The following is an 8,958-nucleotide window of genomic DNA, read 5'->3' as shown; positions in this document are numbered from 1 at the left end:
CGTCAGGCAGGAGATTGTACGGACCTGTGACAGGGTTATCTCTTTTCGAAATCTAGGGTAGATGGGAAAACTGGGTACCGTTTTTTTTGCGAGGGTAATCTATCGGCCGGGTCTCCGATCAGGGTTGGAAAAAGAATTATGAAAGGGAAAGGTCTCGATTTTTCCCACCAACCTCTGATTGGAGAGTAGGTAACTTAGCTCAAGGGAAGTACATTCCAAAGCTGACGGGGGCGGTTCATGAGCGCAGCAGGATGTCATTATCTGATAGTTCGGTCCCTTTGTCAAGAACCCATTCCGAGGCCTATTTTTGCCCATAATCCGAGCAACATTTTCCGGACCCTTTCTGTAATCAACCAGTATTTCTATTGTTGCCCGGTAACCGTTAGGTGCATCTTGAGAGTTTCCCGGTAAGCTGGCGACGGCACAAAGAAACACATGGAACGCTCACATGCGGCGACGCACACATCCCGTACAATTATGGAAGAACAGCCCCGGCTGAAACCACTATACTCTACTCTAAGTCTAAAGGAAGTGACTGTAGAGTGCATTTGCGATTCTCTCTCCCTCTCGTAGCTGGGAGATATAAAGCTTTTCATGAATTGTTTATTTCAGTCCCTTTTTTGTTGCTTATTTTATTTATCTATCGGTTGGCAGTTCAGTACGCACAACCAGGACTGACTCTCCAAATCCTGAGCACTATGTGTATTTCTTTCAATTCAACCGGCATCTTTATGTGATAAAGCCTCCTGAGCTGAAGTGGTCAACTGAAGTGGTCGGTGGAAGTTTCTGCGTGTAACCTAAGCACTGTGTCATATGCGGCTGTTGAATCATCTGGTATTCATCACTTTCTCTGTGTATCAAAAGTGTTCAGGCTGTTTCCAGGGCCTATACAGCCCGACTCCTCTAGTCTTATCCTCCGCAGTGATAATGTATTCCAAAATGCGAGACCAGATTACTCAAACATAACTATACTTTTATCGATAATATTTTGTTGTTGTTTGTATGTAGCCTCTTAGCACTATTGTCTATATAGCTATTAGTTGTTATTGATTGTAAGGCATTGTACCTTCGTTGTGCGATTGTTGAGCAATTACTTAATTCATTCAAATTCATCGATTCAAGCTACAGCTCGGCTCTCGAGCCAACATGCCTCAAAGGAATCTCTACAGCAACCTAACAGCGCCCAGACACACACGCTCCAAGCAGAGGTCAGGCTCCGCGGCCGCGAGGCATCAACAAAAGGGTACAAAATAGAAAGCCCGATAAAAACGTTAGACCCCGTTAGACCCTGATAGATATCAAGAAAACGGTACAAAATAGAGGAATGTTTAGGTCTTTTACTAGTTTTAATTGTCTGGCAGACTCCAGCTTTTCTGCTTCATAAGAAAGCGACGAAAAGAAAACTTGACTTAATAATATCTAATCAATGTGGACCGCATTCTCTTGGTATAAATCAGCTTGATTTCTAAGCTATTAAACTTGATATAGCATGATTACTGTACTCAAAAGACCCCTCTCCCCTCCGAACTACACATCATCCTTCTGTCATTCTGTCTGTCAGGCACGGCAGTCGAATATGGATCAAATAGTAACAGATCAACACAATTCAACACATAAAAATTATTATTATATTCTCCGAACTGTGTGAATGAACGCATGTCTCTCCCCCGGACCTGCCGTGTGTCTATTTCCGACCTTTCCCTGTCATGGTTGAGTTTCGAAGATAAATATCTCACTCCTGGCTGCTCTGTTTATCACATCTCCATGTGGGTGTTTTATAGTCTCCAAGCAGATGTTACGGTGGCGAAACGGCGGAAATTATCCATGGCCAAATAAGGCATAAAGAGCCAGTATTCATCAAGAAGATGTTACCAGAAAATCGGGTCGGTTGTTGATCAAAATACTTTCATCTAGCCCAAACATTGGCCTCTTAAAATCTGATAAAATTTTTCGCTTGCGCTCCGGGTGGCCGGTCCGTACTCTCAAAGCAGAGGTTTGTTTGTTTGTGCCTTTATTTCGACTCGATAAATGGTTAGACTCCGGCTGGTTTTAACCGTTTTTTAGTCATTTTTGTCGGGCCTTTTTTGACGACTTTGCGCAGTGCAAGGCCATCGAACACTTCTGGGCACTGAACTACGCTCACTGTGGCGGCATCTCTTCTCCCCAAGTCAGAACAAGTTCTGATTCAATATAGTACAGTAGGCGAAGCAGGGGTTACGAGGCTGCTTGGGAAATTCCCTACCCCATTTTGCCGGAATGGTTTGATCCACTCACACCGGGAAGGTCCCATACTCTATTAGATAATTGTGGCGGGTACTTTTACGTGCCCGGGGCGTGACTCTCCCCGTGACACTCCATTTAACGTCCTATCCGAGGCAGAGGCGGCGGCACCATTTTTTAGTTGTGGGGGCGAAAATTTGTTACATCACTAAATCGAGGGCCGAAGGCCCGAGTTCTAGGGGGGTCCGGGGGCATGCACCCCCGGAAAAATTTTCAAATCTAAACCCTCTGAAACGCTATTTCCTACATTTTGAGGGGCAAATTTTTGCTGCCAGACTAAGCTAACTTCAATGGCATTTCTATAAAAAAATACTACACATAGTTTTATCTTTAGTTATTGAGGGCGACACTCCCAACATATTTTCACCATTTCGAGCGGCGAAGGCACGAGACGTTGCAAGGTAGGTTTGGGGAAATTTTAAAATCTAGACCCTCTGAAACGCTATTTCCTGCATTTTGAGGGGCAAATTTTGCTGACAGTATAGTAGAGAAAAGTATAGTACAATAGTAGAGAAAACGATTTTTGAGGACGACGACCAGCGCCCCAACATACATGTATTTTGCACTACGTCGTCGTGAGCCCCGAAGACGCAAGCCGTCGCAAGGGAGTTCTTGAGAAATTTTGAAATCGGGACACTTGTATAAATGTCATTTCCTGCATTTGAGGGGAACATTTTGCTTGAAAACAAAGCTAAGTTTGATAATGAAATTTCTACTAGTAAAAAGGGTTGTGGGGGACGACGCTCCGGCAACATACTCCCACCACGTCCAGTGCCGAAGGTGCGAGTCCTCGCAAGGGACGTCCTTTGAAATTTTGAAATCTAGCATTTTGAAATCTAGCATTTCCTGCATTTTGCCAGTATACTAGCGAAATTTGATGAAATTTCCATTAGTAAATATATACATAAGGGTTTCAGCTTGATTTTGTGTGTTTCAGCTTATTTTATCGTGGGGGCGACGCCCCCACGCTATTTTTTTTGTGGGGGCGACCGCCCCCACTGCCCCCCACGGTGCCGCCGCCCGTGTGAAGAACGGGATATTTCTAATTTGGATTGTTTCCTGAGGGCCCGCCCGCCCAAACCCCGTTTATAAGGGTGTCAACTTTTCCCAGTATAAAATAGAAAGGCCCGATAAAAACGACTACCCTCTGCTTGGAGAGTAGCCTGTCTGGACAATGCAAGTCAGTGTAGACCTCACACTTGATACGCGTGCACAAACAGAGCTCAGCCGCAATTTCACCACCAAAATCTACGTGGAGAGTATTTTCACGGGCATTGGCGTTTAATTAGTGCCTGGTTTATATATTTTTAGGTCGTGTTTCCGCTTCTACTACGTTGTTGTGGCCGGCGGGGTGTACCATTTCACATGTGTTTGAGTCAGGAGTCCAGTCACTGCGCATCGCTGGCTCAAAGTGAAAACCTGTTTCTTTCCCAAAAAATATAAGAGAGAACTGCTAGGGTCTGCGAAGAAGGCTACCACCAGTACATAACAATGGAACGGTCTTTATCCACGTTCCGTATTACCTTCTGTAACCCATGATCTATTTGTGAAGGTTGCAAAACAAAACATTAGCAGAAGCAAAAGCTTACGTTGGTACAGCCAAGGTACAGCAGAGTTATTTTATATATACAGGAAGTGAACCTCAGATTTGTGAGGTCGACATTAATTGTCCAGAAGGGAGTTGGTTTTGTAATTTCCAAACAGATTCCTACAACAAAATCGCACGTTCGTCTGTCAAACAAATTGGCACTGCCACGCGAAGCGGTAAGCTTCGAGCAGACTTGGAAGGACAAGACCTTAAGAAAAACGTTTTCAAGCTCCCTTACCGCCGGCCACTGTATGCTGAATATGTGAGTTTCAAATGATAGAAGGATGGCGATTGGCATAGCAAACCTGAAATCGGGGAGTTTGAAAAGTTAGGGTTCGGCTTTTTCATATTCGCTTCCAAATTACTAGTACCCACTGGCCTGCCTATGTTAGAAATAAGGACAAACAAAACCATGTGCATCTCTTAGCGGGTAACTTCCTTATGCTATGGTCACATTCCAAATAAGCACCCGGTAGATCAGTTTTCGGGAACGATAAATATGTTATGAAGACAACCAAACATGTAACCGCAAATAGGGGGTTGAATAGTATAAAGGACGACGGGAGAACGCCCCAACAGGGCCTTTCTCTTTTAGATTTATTATTTACCAGGCGCAGAAAAGGGGCGCAACTCACTCACACATCACGCCATCTGTGTTACTCTCCACTCTTCGCCAGTGTAATATTTCCGACTACTTCTATATCTGCTTAGAGAGTGTATCTGTCTCAGTGTGTGTCTATTTATGTTTACGGATATTTGTGGCCAGCATAACTTTGAGCCTTTAAATGGATTGTAATGACATTTTGTATGTGGGTATTTGTTATTTCGACGTTCAATGTCAACTTTGTTAACGTTTCTTTTGGCAATCTGAGCACTCCTCTGTGATTGCCTCGTAATTATGTTGATGACGTTATTTCAAAATCACTGTGCCTGCATTGGAGGACGGACGTCTAAGTATTGCTCACTCCCTTATCGTCTACGATTTGCAAACAAAGTTTTCCTTTCCTTTCTATTCCTTTTTTTTACACAAAACGGACTCTTGTTTAGTTATTAAAAGGTTACCGTGTAAACAAAACAACGTGCATTATCTCGCAGGTACGACTTAATGACATGCCAAACAACATGCTGACGCACCAAACCAATTGTGAAATACATGTGCTTCGAAAATTTTAAAAATCAGTGAAAGTAGGCTAAGATTAGGTTCAACAAATAACATGCGGTTAGCCGTTGACTGTATTTTCAAAAGCACATTTCCCCAGTAGCAGTACTGCAAACACACTTTTCTTTGCATTGCCATTTTCAGTATAAACCGTGGCAGCGGAAATCGATTGGCGCGTAAATGTTATTCATTTAATTATGTCAATATAACCTATGTGGGTCTGGAACGATGCAATGTGAAAATGTTTTAGAAACTGGCAATGGTCAAAAGTATAGAGATGCAGGGCGCAACTGATTCACAGGACTGCATGGTTATTTTCGTTGCCCTTTGGATCATACAAGCACACACGCTCACGTTATCTCTTTTATTAATGTATGAAGTATTAAAATAATGTTATTCCTTCGCAACTCAGATCAGCTGTTCAGTGAAGTCGCCGAAAGACAGGGACACGAGAAGACAAGAACACCGAAAACAGCACCTCGAAATACTTCCTGGCTCAGCGGAGATGTGCGACCTATACGACGCTCAAAAATAGAGACGGGGCAGAGACAGGCATCTGTAAAGAGCTTGACCGTCTGTTGGAAGAGGAGCTCGAAAGTGTCGAGGTGAAAAGTTGTGCTCCAAAATATACTAGATATTGGATGGGTTCACAGACCTGCCTAGTTGAACTTCTGTATGGTTATTACTAATAGACTTTCTTTTGTTGTAATGAGGATGACATCATGTCATGTTGTAAAATTGTAACTAACTATGATGCAATTGTCATTACTTAGATCGCCGTCTAAAGACCAACTGTGGGGGAGAGGAAGCTTGTAGGTGGAAATAAAGGCCGAGGACGCTCTCGTGGTGCCCGTGCAGGCGGAAGATGACGTGGTCGAGTAGCTAGATTGAGACCTCACCGCTCTGCTGTTAAAGTCTCATTTCTTTAAATCTTAGCCAAAATGTATTGAATTGTCTTTATTTTCTGTTATTCAGGTCGATCGATCGACCACAACATTGCTATTTCCAAATTGCTACAGCTCGGTGCACGACCATGTCTGATACCTTGGATAGCTAACTTCCTGCTCAACCGCCGTCAACGCGTCAGGTATCGAAACGAGCTCTCTATGTGGCAGACGCTGTCCTGTTCAGTACCACAGGGAACACTTCTTGGGCCCCTCATATTCCTGGCTGTGTTTGATGACGCTGTTAGAGAGTCTCCCCTCAGTGAGTGGAAATTTGTTGACGACCTGTCGTTGGCAGAGACGCGACAACATGATGCGCCATCTATCATGCAGGAAGAGCTCAATGACTTTAATCAGTGGGCCAGTCAAAACCACATGCTGTTGAATGCAGACAAGTGCAAGGTTATGATTTTCTCTTTCATGAAGCTTCCGCCTGCCCCTCCAGTTCTCAAAATCAATGGCACCCCGCTGGAGATCGTGGTAGTCTCGTGTCTTTTGGGAATATGGTTACAGTCAAACTTAAAATGGGATACGCATGTATCAAAAATGATCTCCAAAGCTAACGGAAGACTCTTCATGCTTAGAAGTCTGAAAAGGTTCAATGTTACGGTGAATGATTTGCTCCAAGTATTCATATCCTATGTCAGACCCGTGGTAGAATACTGCGTGCCTGTATGGCATCCCGGACTCACCAAGGAACACACTGCACGGTTGGAAAGAATTCAGAAGAGAGCCCTCCGTACCATCTTGGGTGGACAGTACACGTCCTATGAAGCGGCACTGGAGCGCACCGGCCTTCACACTCTGCAACAAAGACGCGAGGACTTGTGCAGAAAATTCGCAAAGAAACTGGGCCCAGACATGCTCCCACAGAAGACAGGTCAGCTCCATGGACGAAACACCAGAAACTCTAACAAACTCAGAGCGGTTAAATGTAGAACAAATAGATACAGGGACTCCCCTATACCCTACTTGGTTCGACTTCTCAACGATGATGGAAAGTAATTACTACGGCTTCAAGAGCAATGTATTTCTCCATTTTGTGTGATACGATACTTTTGCTACCAGGAAATGACGTCTATAGCTATATCTAGTTGACAGATAGCAGAGATATATTTTTAATCAATTTTATCTGTAACGACAGAATTTTAAAACTGTTACAGTAGTTTACTCGTTTCCTCCGCATTTAGTACTGTAAGTTCAATCCGAAGTGTTTGTTTTTGAGATGTATAATGTATAATGTTAAATGATTGTTATTGTGATCCCTGTAAGAAGATACGCAATTCAGCCTTTGGCTGCCAGTTATCCTCGATTTTGAAATAAATAAACCAATCATCATCAGTAGCCAAATGTTCGTGCTTTTGTGTTTCATAGTATCAGTGCCATCAAACATACCATGATGCTTTTCTTGTAGATAGTAGCATAACGGATACGTGCAGAATTGAAAAAAAAGTTTAAATGAAGTACCTTTTGGATTGTAAATATCGATAGACCTGTGCCTGGTTTGGATATCATATACTGTAAGTGAAACTGTCTATATCAACTCAAAGAGAAAAGGAAACCGTTAAATGAATTTATCATATTTAGTTTAGTTTAAGCTATGTTTTGGGCAGAGATCTAGTCACGTGTAACCATGGAAGAGTAACTATGGCTTTATCATGTTCATTTATTTATATTCATAGGAGCGTCTGGAATATATGACATGTAATATAGAACTCTTCTTGCATACTTATTGTCGATGACCTGAGTGCAATGGACTATAATACACTGATCAAAAGTTCACTTTGTTGTGGGTGTGTCATATAAGTAAAACTGTATATCGTACCTCACCTTGTTCACGTCAGGACGGGCCCGTGTCCCCATGTGTCAGGTCGGGTGAGAAACTCCAAAGTGCCGGACTTGAACTTCCTCTGGTGTCGGACTTGATGAAGGAACACCACTGTGGTGTCGGACTTGCCCTCTCGTGGAGACAGAGTGCCCCTTGTGTCGGCCTTGGCGAGGGGAGTTCCCTCGTGTAGGACCTGAAGACAGCCAGCGTGCCCCTAGTATGTAGGACTTGCGAGGGGAGTCCCCTCGTGCTGGAACTGGAGACAGCGTGCCCCTTGTGTCGGCCTTGCGAGGGGAGTTCCCTCGTGTAGGACCTGAAGACAGCCAGCGTGCCCTTATGTAGGACTACGAGGGGAGTCCCCTCGTGCTGGAACTCCTACCGCGGATTTGACGAGGGGAGTCCCCTCGCGTAGTGGTTGTTGACGGTCAGGCGAGGGGAGTTTCCTCGTTAACCCCATAGATCTAAGTCTCAATGGCTGTCCTTTTGATTTTGTGGCAGTCACACGAGGGGAGTTCCCTCGTTACCCCAGAGATCTAAGCCTCTAGAGTTCACTTTTTGAATTTTTCTGTGTCTTTAATCTTTGATATCACAGTCTAAAAGGCTTTGATTTTAAGTTTTGTCGTCTTGATATTTCAATATTCAAGACGAAAAAAGGGGAATAAATTAGATTTTCCCCTTTAGATTTGGATCGTGTTCTTACTTTGACATTAAGGGAAGACAAAAATCCTCAATTCTACTCACCCACGCTGTGCTCGATGGACGCAATCTTACTGGCTGTGACCTTGCCGACGTTGGAAAGGTCGTACAGCACCTCCAGACAGGCCAGCAGGACCTGTACATCGTGTACCAGCAGTGTGCGCACCAGGTTCCTGTACGTGTCCAGCTCTACACACTCCTCTAGTACCTCCTGGTTCTCTGGGACCTGACACAGCTTACCCAGAACTTCCATACCTGAAAAATAACATTCACAACAATTGTCAACAACAACAACAACCTGACACACTCCTCTAGTACCTCCTGGTTCTCTGGGACCTGACACAGCTTACCCAGAACTTCCATACCTGAAAAATAACATTCACAACAATTGTCAACAACAACAACAACCTGACACACTCCTCTAGTACCTCCTGGTTCTCTGGGACCTGACACAGCTACCCAG

At 44.0% G+C, this 8,958-nt stretch overlaps 1 long non-coding RNA gene across 1 annotated transcript in view; it reads left to right on the top strand.

The window, feature by feature from the left end:
- LOC118408949 overlaps nucleotides 1-7,753 on the top strand; it is a 9,082-nt gene extending 1,329 nt beyond the window's left edge. The window contains exons 2-4 of the long non-coding RNA XR_004830377.1: nucleotides 5,440-5,632; nucleotides 5,801-6,002; nucleotides 7,314-7,753. This is a non-coding gene — a long non-coding RNA (uncharacterized LOC118408949). The remainder of the gene's footprint in view (nucleotides 1-5,439; nucleotides 5,633-5,800; nucleotides 6,003-7,313) is intronic.
- Nucleotides 7,754-8,958: the final 1,205 nt, after the last annotated feature.

This window comes from Branchiostoma floridae, unplaced genomic scaffold (assembly GCF_000003815.2).
Source record: "Branchiostoma floridae strain S238N-H82 unplaced genomic scaffold, Bfl_VNyyK Sc7u5tJ_572, whole genome shotgun sequence".
NCBI lineage: Eukaryota > Metazoa > Chordata > Leptocardii > Amphioxiformes > Branchiostomatidae > Branchiostoma > Branchiostoma floridae.
Note: the sequence above shows the minus strand (reverse complement) of the source record. Positions and strands in the feature narration are given on the sequence as shown.